Source organism: Manis pentadactyla, chromosome 6, assembly GCF_030020395.1.
Source record: "Manis pentadactyla isolate mManPen7 chromosome 6, mManPen7.hap1, whole genome shotgun sequence".
Lineage (NCBI taxonomy): Eukaryota > Metazoa > Chordata > Mammalia > Pholidota > Manidae > Manis > Manis pentadactyla.
Window position 1 is genome coordinate 101,937,686 of NC_080024.1, and position 15,581 is coordinate 101,953,266.

The window sequence follows — 15,581 nt, forward strand, 5'->3', positions numbered from 1 at the left end:
GATGGTGGCCTGTTGGAAATCCAGATCTGGAGTTCAGGGAGTGGTAAGGCTGGAAGGTAAAAATCTGGGACTGCATCGATCAAGGGGATGATAGAGGTTATGGGCATACTTGATATTATCCATGGGTCAGAGAAAGATTATGAAACAAAGAAGAAATGCGGATTTAATCTCTGAATATTTGTTTTATTTTACATAGAGAATGACAGTGTTGAAATAACTAAGTTTATTTTCACAAATTCTGTTTTTGGTAGTTGCAGAGTAGTTTATATCAGACTAGCTCTCCCATATAAAATGATTATAACTTTTAGCAACTATTAGAAAGCACTGGAGGGAAATCAAAAGCAGGCAGAAAATGGAGTGAAGTTGGCTCTTGAAAGAGACGAAGAATTTGACTTACATGGAGGAGTGCCTGGGGCACCTCCAGTCTGCATGGCATGGAGCAGCTGAAACTTAAGCTGAAACTTGGTCTTACTGACTCAGAGTTAGAGGTTAGGGTGCAGGACTGCCAGAGTGTTAGGAAACCCAGATGGTAAGTCCCAAATCAGAGGGATGGGCTTAGCCTTACCCTAGAAATCTATGTATAAATTTTGCTCACATCCTATATATCCTGAACTACGTGTGCATAGGGAGCTTCCGTCGGATTCTGCCAAACTAATAACTGGAAAGGTGGGAGAACTGAGCAAAAGTGTCAGGAGCTACCCAGCCCTAGAGAGAGAAGGTTTAGAGGTAGAGTGCAGATTGACTGCCTGCTACAACAAAGATCAACACTTCCCCTTTCTCAGAGGATTATAACAAAATCCAGAATCTCTAAACATATCACCCACAATATTCAGTATACAAAAAAAATTGATAGGCATACTCACCCGAAACAGAAAAATGTGTCACATGGTCAAGAGAAAGCAGTTAAAAGGGCTCAATCTTGAGATAAATGAGATGTTGGGAGTGAACAAAGACTTTAAAATAGCTATGGCTTCAGAGGAAAATGTGGTAATAATTAATTAACAGGTGGAAACTATGAGAAAAGAACTGTGTAATTTTTAGAATTAAAGATAAAGTATCTGAAATGAAAGATGTCCTGATTGGCTGAACAGTACATTGATTCTAAATAGTAGAGGAGTCAGTAAACTAATATATAAATCAATAAAAAGAATACAGTCTAAAGAACAGAGAGCAAAAAGATTTCTAGAAATAACCAGAGCCTCGGTGATATGTGGGACAATACCAAGTGGTCTAACATGGGTAATTGAAGTCCTAGAAGGAGAGGAAAGAAAGAGGCAGAATATTTTCCAAATTTGTTGAAAAATATAATTTACAGATTTAAGAAGCTCAGTGAACCCTAAGCAGTCTAAAGACACAGAAAACTGCATCTACATAGATAACAATAAAGAGAAAATTTTTGAAAAAAGCTAAAGAGTGACACTTTTATACAAAGATACTTATTAAGAAGGTATAAATTATAGTCAACTTTCCTTCAGAAAAAAAATGATATCAAAAGACAATGGAGCAACATCTTCAAATCACTGAAAAATAAAATCTCACAACTCAGAATTTTATATTTAGTTAAAATATTCTTCAGAAATGGAGTCTACCATTTTAAGATACAAAAATAAGCATATTCTTCTCCATCAGACCTGGTTTACAAAATATGCTAAGGCAAATAATTCAGGCTAACAGAAAATCATCTTATGGCAGTTCAGATCTACTGGGTGAAATGAAGAGCACTAGACATGGTACATTTAAGTAAAAGGAGCAGACTATGTATTTTTCTTCTCCTGGGATTAAAAAAAAGCGATTTCTTAAAAAAAAATTCAAAATGTCATAAAAATGTACAATGAGGTTCATAATATATTTAAACTTAATACATTTGAAAACATTAGGACAAAAGATGGCTGGTAAATCAAACTATACAGTTGCAATGTTCTTACATTTTAAGTGAACTAGTATAATATTAACTCTAAGTAGACTGTGGTAATTTAAAGATTCATACTGTGATCCCAGAGTGACCCTAAAAACCAACAGAGAAATTAACTGGCATACTAATAAAAAATATTTAACTGACCAAAAAGAAAAGAAGGAGGAAAAAGATGAATGAAATACAGATGAGATAAATAAAATATCACAAGGTAGACAAAAACCCCATAAATATTCATATTGACTATAAATGGACAAAACATTTTGTTTATAAGGCAGTGGACATCAGAGAAGTTTTGAAAAGCAAGACCCCAGTTTTGCTCTATAGAAAAGATGCACCTTAAATATAGACTTTAAGAAGTAATACCAGAGGAACAGAGGAAAATATCATTATAATAAAATCACTTAATTCATCAAGAAGATGTAAAATCTTAAATACACCAGTACTTAAACCTACCAAACTGCAAAATACAAAAGTCAAAATGGATGGGACTAAAAAGAGAAATAGACAAAACAACCATAAGAGAGAGTTTAACACTCCTTTCTCTATAACTGAAATGATAAGAATACAAAAGTTTAGTAGTGATATAGAATTGCACAAAACCATTGAACAACTTCACTGAATTGACATTTGTGGAAGTCAACAACTGCTCTACACATACCCTGAAAAGTGTACATGAAATATTCAATAAGGTAAATGATATAATGGATCACAAAGCAGGTCTCAGTAAATTTCAAGATTGAAACACTACAAATTAGGATCTCTGACTGTAACAAAACTGAAGTAGAGATAAATAACAGCAAGATATTTTTAAAGCTCCAAATATTTGGAAATTAAACAACAAACTTCTAAATAACCCATGTGTCAAATAAACCAAGAGAAATTAGACATTATATCAAACTAAAAGATAGTGAAAGTATGTGTCAAAATGTGTGGGATGCAGCTAAACTATGTATAAGAAAATGAGTAGCTTTAAGTTTTTATTACAAAAGAAGAAAGGTTGAATATCAATTACCTAGGTTCCCATCTTAATAAAAAATTGAACAAATTAACCCAAAGCAAGTGGAAGGAAGGAATAAAATAAAAGTAAATTGAGAAAATAATGAAGTAACAAAGAGACAGTTTTAAAAAAACAGCTAATAAAGCCAGAACTTGGTTCTTTAAAAGGGTCAACAACCTGACAAACATCTAGCGAGACTGATCAATACAAAACAATTACCAATATCAAGAATGAATGATGTTGTATTAGTGAGCATTCCAGAAAAACAGAACCAATGGGATATGTATTTGTTACTATGAAATGGCACATGCAATTGCAACAGCTGGTAAGTACAAACTGCAGGGTGGGCGGCCGGCTGAAGAGCAGGAGAACCAGTGTTCCAGTTCAGGTCCAGTCTGCTGTAGAAGTACGAGGGGCCAATGCCGCAGATGAGATCCAAAGGCTGGTGGAGAATCCTCTCTTGCCCCGGGGGAAGCTAGTCTTTTTGTTCTATCTAGGCCTTCAACAGATTGGTTGAGGCCCACTAACATTATGGCTTCCACACTGCTTTACTCAAAGTCTGCTATTATCAATTATTAATATCTAACTGAGACAAAGTCTACTCTAACTTCACCAGCTGGTCACCCTTAAAAACACTTCAAAATTCTTCTCTGCGAGGCCTTCTTCCTTCTCTCATATTGTAGCTGTGTTTATAGACACATCACACTCTAGTGTAATTGTTTCCTTACCAACTGAAGAGTTCCTAGGGCAGGAGTAACAATTCACTTGTCTATGTTAGCAGCTCATAGTAGGGAGCCTGGAACATAGTAGGCATTCAGTAATCAAAACCAGCCTACTCCACATTCTCTATATAGTATAAAAGTTCCTCTGACCTTTAGGAACAGGCTGATTTTTCAAATTGTCCTGTTTCCACTCAATAAACAGTCAAAATATCCCAGGAATCCCAAATGACATCTTTCACCATGCTGTTTGCAATTTGAGTAAACACAACAATTCTTTGTCCAACCACTGGTACTAATTTTTTCTTTCAAACAATGAGTTCACCAAAGTATATGCCATGTTGCCTTCAAATGTTAGTGCCTAAGAGGCAGAAATTAATTGTGAGAATGTTCTGCTCAATTGATAGCCTGCTGTAATTGCTCAATACTTATTTAATATATCAACAAAACTTGTTTCTGTGCTTTGACATTTGAACCAACTATATAATGTTGGGCAAGTATTTTGATTCCCATACATCTACATACCAAAGCTAAAAAATAAGGGACCTATTTTTCCCTCAGAATTGTTTCATGCCTATATCAAAATAACAAGTTACCATGGTGATAGCTTCTATTGTAAAAAGGGGATCTCTACCCCTCCATTGCAAACCTTCTCCCTGAAGCAAAAGTAACACAAAAGGGAGGTGAAATACCCTCTGAAATTGATGACAAAGGAGCCTGGGGGAACATTCCCTCCGTGAAAGAGATGAAGGCTCCTTCCAGGTAAGTCTGGAAGGTGACTGTGTTCCTCTTCCATCCTCCTTAGAGGCCTATATGCATATGGAGAGAGGCAGGACCTGAATATGCGTGGTGCAGGGAAGGTACTACTGGTGGCACAGGGAGGTTTTATTTGCTGAGCACAATGAAACTAGTGTTAATAACAACGAACATCCATGAGGACGTTTTCTGGCCTTCAATGCTTTATGTGCACAGACTCGTTCAGTCTCCGTAACACTTGAGGGAGGTAGACCTAAAAGGCTATTGAAGAGTTGAGCTGGGATTCAAAGTTGCGCACTTAACCACTATGGTACTGTCTGAAAAGTAACGAGGAAGGGATTAGAATGGCTGAAGGAGAGAAACTGGCCTTATCTTGATCTTTACAAAAGGATGAGGAGGAGAGGAAGCAGAAAATCAGAGGTCAGGGTATGACTGTTAGAGCCACCAGCTGTTCTAAACACTGCAGGTTGGCCCTAGGGATAGACAGCCAGGCTGGATGGGGAGGGGAGAGTGCTGGGAGCAGGGAGTGAGCAACAAGTTAGAGAGAAAAGCTACCTTCAGGATGAGAAAGGACAAGTTTCTGCCAACTGATGATTGAGAGCAACTGAGGCCTCTGTGCACATAATCAGATTCTCTGGGAGAAAATATCCCTTGCTTGTTCTCCACATGTCTCTCAGCTCAGTAGGTCTTCCCTCAGTGAACTGGTTTTTCATTTCATTTCAGTCACATGTCAACACATTGATAGTTTTGAGGGGATTGGTGACTTTCTGGCTTTCACTGTGATTTACTCCAACTCTTTGAAACGTCCTTCATTTCTGGCCTCCTTTAGACTACAGATCTTAAAGAAGGGACAGAGAAGCCTCCTGGTTCTGTGTCCCACCGAGACTAGAAGAGATGGAATTCAGGGCAGTACTGCATCACGGAGCTGTTGAAGTGACTTCTAGAGAAGAGCCCTAGCCCAGCAGAGACGGAATGGCTGGTCGGAGATGTGTGTATGTCTTCTCCAGCACAGAGCACAGCAAACCTTAACCAGCCCCCTACATTGTACTGTAAGGAATTGTAAAGCATTGTTTATTTCAGAGTCAGCACCAATAACAAATGCAAACAAATGAATATCGTTCTTCAACACAGGTTCTTTGGAAGTTTATATGCTCATTTGAATGAAGATGCCATTTGTGCAAACTCTGTTTGAAATGCCCTGTGGAGCAATCACAATTATTTGTAATCATGCCTCATTTTTATCCTAGAATTCTTCTAATAAGAGTCATCTTCTATTTTATTCACTATACTGAACTCCTCCACATAACTTTCTTTTCAAAAATTGAATCCACTGTCAAAGGATAAAAATTCTCTATGGAGGCTTTTCCTGAACGTGCTGGAAACTCTGCGAGCAATTCCAAAAGAGGGACTCCAGAAGTGTTTTGGCCAACGGGCATCAATGGTGAATTGCCCTCGAAAGGTGACTGCTGCTTTGAGGGGGTCTGTACTCACACAGACATGTAAAATTGGTAGACAAGATAAATCAGCTTCTTTCCTTATCAGACATATATTAGGCTGTGGCTAACAACTTGGAATAATGACCTTAAACAATGAGGACCATGTTCCCAAATTCATGGCTAATTATCTGTACCTTTCTTATGGAGGATTTCTTTTTATGAGTTTGCTTTATTGCAAAAATTTTAATGCATATTTTTGCTTTTGGAAACTATTTCCTAAAAGAAAAACACCTTATTAAAAAAATTCGGACTTGCATTCATTCAAACACACATGTGGAATTAGATACATATTTTCCGACACCAATTGGATGAAGTTCCCCAAAGAGTGATCAATCAGTGATGAAAGTGTAGCCACTTACTGATCACTGAAATCACTGATAGACATTTTCTAAGGGCATCCAGAATCCACATGCCATTGCAGTGCTCATGGCTCTGCTCCTGTCCATGCAATGCCCTGAGTTCTGTGCAAATTACCTAAATTGTGTGCCTCTTATTCAAACAAAATTGTGAATTCCTTGAGGGTAACGCATTACCTATGACAGAGCAAAGCACCTGGGAAAGAGTCTGATGGTTTAAGTGTCGTGTTCCCAGTAAGCAAACTACAATCAGTAACCAGTGCAGGTGACAAAAGTTGAATGAAATGTATCTCTGTTATTACTGTTCCCCTGATTTAAAAAACATATAAAACATGTTCGGCTTTTCTACAGCTCCATGCTATTTGATATAAAGAAATTTGACTGATAATAAGACTTACCCCTGGCAAATTTAGCTGGATCAATATTTGCATGATTTAATGTTATCTTAATTGGGCATCCTGAGACTCACTGCAGGGGTACTTTTCTCAGTGTGTGCCAAAAAGTGCTCTCTTCCATTTGCTCTTCTTAAAACTGTATCCAAAGGCAAATATTCCAACTGTTTCCTTTTCCACTGATACCATAGTCAGAGCTAAATTGCATTATTGCCAAGACTTTACTACCCTTAAATGCAAACCAGCTCACCTTTAGGGACCTACAGATGGAGGAGCAAGCAAACCTAATGCTTTAAATCATAACACCAAAAAGCCTTTGTAAGAATATTCTGATTTAATGCCATGTGACTTCAAATTCTACAAAAAGCCTGTTTCTAATGTAAGCTTGGCTCTTACATAGTTATTAAATAGATTTCATTTATTCAAAAGAATTATCAAATATATAAAAGGCATAAAATAATCATGTTACAATGACTGCTTATGGGTACACACCCATTCTGTTTCCCATCTGTCACATTCAGATGTTACCACTAGCCTGTATTTTTTATTTATCACTTCCTTACAATTCTTAATAGTGTTACCAGAAATGTTGTGACCCCAAACATATTGTTTTTAAAATTTTTTATTTAGAAATAATTTTAGACTTAGAGAAATGTTACAAAAATACTAGAGTTCCTGTATAGAATATTCTCCACCCGACTTCCCCTAAAGTTACCATCTTGCATAGTTCGATGATCAAAACCAAGAAACTAACATTGGAAATAGTTAATTGCTGTTAACTACGGACCTTTGTGAATCTCACCACTTTTCCACCAGTGTTCTTTTTCTGTTCCAGGTTCCAGTCCAGGATCTTACATTGCAATTAGCATTGTTTTAATTTGCATACCTCATTATGACTAAATATTTTCCCATCTGCCAGGATTATTTTATTTCCCTATTTGTGTGAATTATTTATTTACATCTTTTTCAATATTTTCTATGAGGATTTTGATCCTTTGTCCCTCAATTTTTAAGAGTTCTGTATATATTAGGAATTTAGCCCTTTGTCTTTAGAGTATGTTGTAAATGTTTTCTCCTACTTTTTCAGTTGTTTTTTGACTTTATTTTTGGCATTTTGTGATATATGAAGTTTTAATTTTTTCTGTGGTCAATTTAATCTTTTCTATTATTACCTATTTTGAGTCATAGTAAGTCTCCATCTACCTTAAGTCAAAGAGTAATTTGCTCATGTTTTATTCTTGCTTTTGTGTGGTTTAAGTTTTTACACACAGATACCTAAACCATTTGAAGTTTAATTTTTGTGTAGTGTGAGATACAGATCTACTTGCATCTTTGTCCAACTGGCTAAGCAGTTAAGTCAGCACCATTTATTGTAAAGTCAGTCCTTTATTTGTTATCTCATCTCATCTCACATCACATCCTTAAAAGTGATGTAAGATGTCACCCTTATCATACACTGAATCTGTAAGTCTTACCGTATATTATTGTGCTTCACTTTATTGCCCTTTGCATATATTACATTTTTACGAATTCAAGGTTCATGGTGGCCCCGGAACAGGCAAGTCTGTTGGCGCTGTTTTTCCAACAGCATTTGCTCACTTCATGTCTCTACGTCACCTTTGGTAATTCTCACAATACTTCAAACTTTTTCATTATTATTATTATATTTTTTATGCTGGTTTGTGATCAGTGATCTTTAATGTTACTACTGTGATTGTTTTGGGGCACCACAAAATGTTCCCATATAGACAGTGAAGTTGATTAATAAATGTGTATGTTCTAGCTGTTCTACTGACCAGCCATTCCCCATCTGGCTCCTTCGCCTCAGGCCTCCCTGTTCCCTGAGACACAGCAATATTGGAATTAGGCCAATTAATAGCCCTGCAATGGCTTCTAGTGTTCAGGTGAAAGTCACAGCCCCAAGACACAGGCTGCTAAAGACTGAGATTTAATCATAAGACTTCAGAATGTTCCCTCTCTCCCACACCTTACCATCATACCAAAAGGGCTCCAGTATAATAACAATGCATGACAGCTGGAGGTATAAGGCACAGAGTCCTTCTGAGGGGGAGTACTTAGGGAAGCCCAAAGCTAGGAGGGCTTCTGAAGGAATCTGAAGCCGCTGTCACCCATCAGTACAGCAGACATGAAACAGCCTGCACTGTAGGCAGTTTACCTTAAATCCTCATGCTAAAGGTCTATGTACCTCAGTTCCTATTACCCAGTAGAACAGGTCCTACTTTCCACATCAAATGGCAAGGCATACCAAAAGGCAAAACAGAAGAAAACAACAAGAGAAACAAAGCCCAGTCTGAAGAGACAAAGCAATCAAAGTCAGACGGAAACATGGCACAGGTGTTGCATTACCAAACAGGGAATTGAAAATAGTTGTGATTAATATTTTAATGTCTGCAATAGAAAAAGAAGACAACTTGCAAAAAGGAACGGATAATGAAAGAGATGGAAACCCTAAGGAAGAAAGGAAATTCTGGAAATCAAAAACATCAAAATAGTAACAGAAAAACAAAAATAGTAGCAGAAATGAAGTATGTCTTCCATGGGCTCCTCAGTAACCTTGACACAAACTGTGAGCTGGAGGAGAGATGAATAGGAACTTCTCATACTGAAACGCAAAGAGAAAAAGCAGAACAAAACCAGCAAAGCTGAAGTGGGACAAGAAAGAACTGTGGGACAATTGCAAGAGGCACACCATCCCCACAGCAGGACAGACTGGAGTGGAAGAAATAGTCAAAGTAATAATGGCCAAGAACTTTTCAATATTAATGTCAGGCAGGAGACCACAGGCACAGGAGCCTCAGAGAACATCCAGCAGGAAAATACTAAGGAAAACACACTTGGGCAGATGAGAGTCAAACTGCAGAGAGCCGTGGATGCAGAGAAAATGTGGTGGTGGTAGGTACGCAACTCTATTGATTTACTACATACCATTGGCTTGTCCAATCAAAATGGAAGAATTTTATGATATGTAAATAATACCTCAATAAAGCTGTTATAGAAAACAGTAATTCAGAGAAGTATTAAAATCAAGTATTGATGTCAAGGCAAAAAACATTTATCTACATCAGGAAATTATTTCATATTTTACCTATATAATCAAGACTCTTTTTAAGAGGTGCACTAAAAAGAGAGGCCCAGCTCCGGAGGTGCTCTGCGAGAGGTGGGTTACTGAGTGGAAATCCCTGGCGTGGCTGTTTCCTCTGTACCTGGTAAGCCCTTTGACCTGGGCAAGGCAATGTGAATCAATCAACATTTTATCTGCTGCTGCTCGACAGCCCAACTTTGAATTGGAGTAGGTTACAACCATGTGTTTTCCCTCATTTTAAATTTGCTCAAGTATTTAACATTCACTTTTTCTACCTGACTGTCCTATATTTTTTGGCCTCAGCTTTTTAAAAAAGGTAAGGTCAGTTAAGCTGCCATGGCACAGGGTACGATGCAAAGCAAGCTCACAAACTCCCAGGGACAAGAATCTACCAGGCAGATGCGCTTTCAATGGGACTCCTCTTTGTGTTTAAAGTGCACATTTTCTGTTTCTAATCAGTGCTTTCTCCTCTCTTCAAGAGAAAAACATAGCTTCCAGAGAAAAATAGCTTCACTGACATTTTCCCTCTGATGCAATGCTTATCTGCTTCTCTCTGAAGGTTTCTCATTGGGTTTATCTGTCTTATGCTTTTAACAGTTTCTGATCTGATTATTGTTATTTGTACAGCCCTGAAGCCTTTTAGTCTCTCCAGGTGGAGATCTATTAGAAGGGCTTATTGCTAGAGAAGAGCATGATTTTCAAGAAGACTTTTGTCGTTCAGCGGTAATCAGCACGCAGATGCATCCCGCTTCTTCCCCCTTTAACCTTTGTTGCCATTAGGGATGCTTTTATTACAGTCTTAGGTTTTCTAAATCCAGTAATTAGCCAGAATAATTTTATAAGGGGGGAAAAAGGCAGTGAGAGAGGATAGAAAACTGGTTTAAGAATGAGGAAATCCTTCCATGGTCTCTGACTTTGTGTAACCCTGGCTGGGCAAATCATTTCAGGCACTTTGGTTTGACAGCCTGAGCTCCTCTGAAGCATTTGGGGGTTGCCCTAATAAGATTGACATCCATGCAACAAAACAAGTTATGCAGGAAAGATGAACTGGAATGATTTCATTAAAATGGATTTGCCCTATCCAGACAACGGGGCAAAGGGCAAAGTGATTCCTATGAAATTGGTTTGGTAAATTCCTCCTCAGGGGGCAGTGAGCCCTTCCAAATGGCTAATCTTGGCTCACTTGTCCTGCTTCTAATGGCCTGCTCAGAATAGAACCAACTTCACTGCCAGGATCACAGAGGAATGTGAATAGAAGACTTGTTTCTTCCTTGTTTTAACAGAGCAGGACCAAGAAATGGGATGGGCAGAGCAGTTCAGTCAAGGAGTTAAACTGATCAGGAGAGCAGTTGTACAAGGAGAAAAGAAGGAACTCTGAACTTCTTCAAGGGATTTAGTAACACTGATGTATGGAGAAATAAACTTTGTCCCCAGGCTCTGAGCAGTTTGGTATCATTCAGTTTTAGCTCCCTTTTCAGAGAAACTCTTTCCTATATCTCCTGCCAATGTGCAGGCCTTTAAACTTAAGATTAAGGACCCTAGAAATGTCCCTGGACTTACAAATGTAACATGGAAATAATGGACTTTCTCCAGAAATTATACTTCTATTGCATTTTTTTAAATAGATTGATTTGCGACATACTTCTCTGATTTGCTTTCATGAGTGTTCGGAGTCAGACAGTTTTGGTGAAATGTAGTTCAAAAATGTAATGTAGGCAAATACACTAGCATAGAGTAGATGCCAAATAAAAAAATGCTAACAACCAAAAAAGAAAGATAAAACAGTATCTCTACAAGTTGCATAGAACAATTTTATTTGGGCCACAGTTTTAATAATTTCAAAGTACAATTTTTAACAATGTTATTTGGGGCAAGTTACATGGTCTTTTGTGGGACTGAATCTCTTGACCTTGAAAGTGGGTATAACAACTCCTAACTTTCTTGATCTCTTGAATATTAAAGTATAGAATGTATTTAAATGTCAGGCATGCTACCTGACTTGTGAATTACACTCTTCGCTTCTATTTTCTGTACCTCAATTTATTATATTGCAAAGTGGAATTGCTTTTACAACCTGTCTTAAAATTATTGTGAGATAAAGGCCACAGAACAATATTGATAAAATCATTAGAGGACACACTGAGCATTAATAGATTTCTTGCATACTTTGAATTCTAGTTAAATATGAACCTGGGGAGAGCTCAGGAGTTCTGCCACGTGGAGGTGCGGGAGAGGAGAGGGAAACGTTGGCCAGGTCATTTCACTGGCCTGTTGGTCAGAAAGTGACAACAAATGGTAACTTTTGTATTTCTAGTTGTCTCGTGATTCAACCCTGTCGCCAAGCTGTGCCTATTCAAGCAGATCACATTTTACATTCTGGTGTAGTTGGTTACCAAATGATCCAAAGTCAAAGTCATAAGTCCCTTAAATCTAAGAATTGACAAGTCTTTCAAAAGAGATAGCAATACCTACTGGGGGGTGGGGAGTGGGGAGTGGGGGCTGTGTTTGTGAACATGGTTGGAGGCCCAGGGAGCACTTCCAGGCCGATGAATAGGCAAATGATGTCTGAGAGTGAGGGCAGAGGACTCGCTGGGCAGTCTTCAGGGAGCAACAGAGAATAGTGCTGAGTCCTCCAGTGGGTCTTTCCTCGCAAAGCCATTGTGAGTAAAGATTTCCTAATTCCCAAAAGGTGCAGAGGATCTGGGAACCAGCCCACAGATATTTTGGGCTTGTCTGTCTCAACTTTTTTCATCGTGTTGCATTCCTGCTTATAAACCCTGAGGTGTATCCACACAATCATATTGTTCATTTAGTATTTGTTGTTCTTTCCACACAGGCCAAACACTGTCTGGGGCAGGACAGCACCCTCCGAGTCTCTCACTGGGGACCATGATTTCCCTACCCTATGTCAGATCATCCTCAGGTGCTTTTGCTGCTCCAGAGAAGCTTGTAGGTGCTCCTTGAGCTCCGTGAAAAGCAACTGTTAGAGGATTTGTTCTTTATTAATCAAAGATGTTCCAGGCAATCAAATATTATGCAGTATGCATAGAATGATATTGCCCATATGTGCTATAAACTAAGAAAATAAATCTGAGTTACATACCTCACTACATTCTGTGAAAATAATAAATAATTAGGTGGGTTATACTGAAGAACATTTTTCTCATTATTTCCTCTGTAATAGTGGATTCTAGCTTTTGTTTTTAGCAGAAAGTTGCTCATGTAACTATTCCTTACAAAGCACAACATTCTTTTTTTTTCCAGTATATGATTTCAAATCACATACTTTCTTATTGCTAAGGTTATCAGTCTATCCTGTGATGATCAAACCTTAAAGTGTTATTTGGCATAGTTATTGATCCCTGGCAGTGGAGAAATCAAAATACCACTCTACGTCTCAGGTCTGTGTGAGATGCAGTAATAATTAGGAAAAGCTTGCTTGCCACGTTTGTGCCAAACTCCCATCACAGGCAGCGGTCAATAGTCCAGACATTTCCATGAGTCTAGCAGAAGTGAAGGGGAGAATTAATTACATGTTCTCCCAAACAAACTGCTAAAATGTATTTGTTTTACAAAACCAGAGAATGAGTGTTCTATCAAAGGATGTGCAAATTAAATAAAGATGAGGATTGGAAAATGTCCACTAGATTAGCTAATTTTTTCTTTTTCTGCTTCAGCTTTCATTAAAATGTGGGATTCTCCTTCTTTTTCCAGCGCCCCATAGAGCCTGGTGCATAGTTAAGACACCATAAAAGCCTGTTGAGCAAATGAGGGACAGCACTTCTTTACTCTTAGAAGAATATAATGCTGGGCTGTCTTGTAATTTTGTTATATTCATATGTCTGTCTTTGCTATCAAATGGGTATGATGATGGGCATATGTATGAGGACTTTAAAATAGCAGTTCCTTTAGTTCAAATATATCTATAGATACATGCTAGATGTGTGGTATACAGAAAGAAATATGGTAGAAATGCCAGCTTTCAAGGAGTAGGTAAACAATTTCTTTACTTTCATGGTTGGAAAAAAGGCAAAGGAAGTTAAATTTCATGGTTGAAAATTTTAAAAGTTTTATGGAACTTTTAGAGTAGGGGTGCCAGTTAAAACATAGCACACTGGATTAAATTTGAATTTCAGATAAACAACAATTAATGTTTTAGGGTAAGTGTGCCCTATGCGGTGGTTGGAGCACACCTATCCAAAACATAGCATTCACCGTTTACCTAAAATTCAAATTTAAATAGGCATGCACAACTGTGTGTGTGCACATACATGTGTGTGCACTAAATTTGACAACCGTACTTTTCAGGCCACTTTTTATGTAGAAGAATCTTTCAAATCGGTTTTCCTCTTACGTCTCACACCTGTAGAACTTGTTAGCAATGGAGAAAAGTAGAGTCTCAGAAGAGCCTCAGGAAGGAGAGTAAGCCCCTTGGATAATGATCAACCTCAAAAAAACTGCCTATTTAAAAGGTTGACGTTGACCATGAGAACAGAAATGTTGTTGTCCTGTTTGTTGGTGGGAGCTTGATGCTGTGTTTTGAATTCAGACTTTGGAGTCAGACGGGCCAGTTCCACGACCTAATGGTGCCTTGACCCTGGGCCAGGAACTCAAGTTCTTCGTGGCGAAGCTTCGTCACGTGACAGATGAAGCCGAGTAGAACACCCCTCATAGCGCTGTTCGGAAGATTAAATGGAATAATATTGAGAGCAATTAGCAGCGCTTGCCTTTTAATAGGGGCTCTCTGCATTTTAAATTTACTTGTACAAACTAATGCTGTTTAGGTAGAACAAATCACCACCTCTTACCAGTATGATTTTATACCACAAGACAGAAACGCATTTCTGGCATCTCAGCTTTTTCCTATTGAGTATAAACAATTTCACAGAACACCCAGATCAGACACAGCTACTCTGCCTACAGTGGATCCAGGCAGAAATAAAATCATTCCATAACCATGTATGAACACAGACAGAAACATGAAGAGTAACCACACTTCAAAAATGACCTCATGCTGTCCTGTCCTGGCTAATATGAGTGACTGGCTAATATAAACCTGAAAAAGTTATTTATTTACAACACTAGCCTTAGCCTAGTTTTCCTGCTTTTTAGAGAAGACTTACTAATTGTCCAATTATGATATTAATGCCACTTCCTGACAGCATACAATTCAGAACAAAGACCTGACTTCTTGAAACCTCTCCAAAATCAAATAACACAAGCTCCCATCCTTTCTGACATCATCTTGCTGAGATGTCCTTTGTAACCCATCTCCCCGTGGTGTGCATTTTCCTTCGTTGCAATGAGCCGTTCACTTTGTTCAGCCATAGGTGTATTCCTGGTGGCCTTTGGTGGAGCTTGTCCATAATCACCCTCTTTCTCCTTCCTTTGTCAGTCTTCAGCATTCTGTTTTCTCCTTGTTGTCTTTCCCATTTCTCATCAATAAACTGAGTCCAAAGGTATGGGTGTAATAAAAATGTCAGTGAGAGTCTCTATCATGATTCATAAAGTTAAATAAATGAGATCAAATGTCGGATTCTGGTAACTCAGTAATCACCTCTCAGTGTCCGATAGGCATTCCAGGCCTAGCCATTTTCTAGGTCTCCCTCTATTTTAATAAATGGTTACACAAAGACATTAGAATATTTTCACAATTTCTCATATTTTCCCCATTTTTCAGCAGAAGAAAATCCAAAGATATAATACTATAAAGAAAAAGGTTTTGGATAACAGTATTTGTTGTTGTGCTAGTTTTCTTAGCTGTAGTTTCAGAGAACAGTAATGACTGATATATAAGGGAAGTGAATGATACCTTCCTCCCTTGAAAGCATTATCCACTTCCAGGCT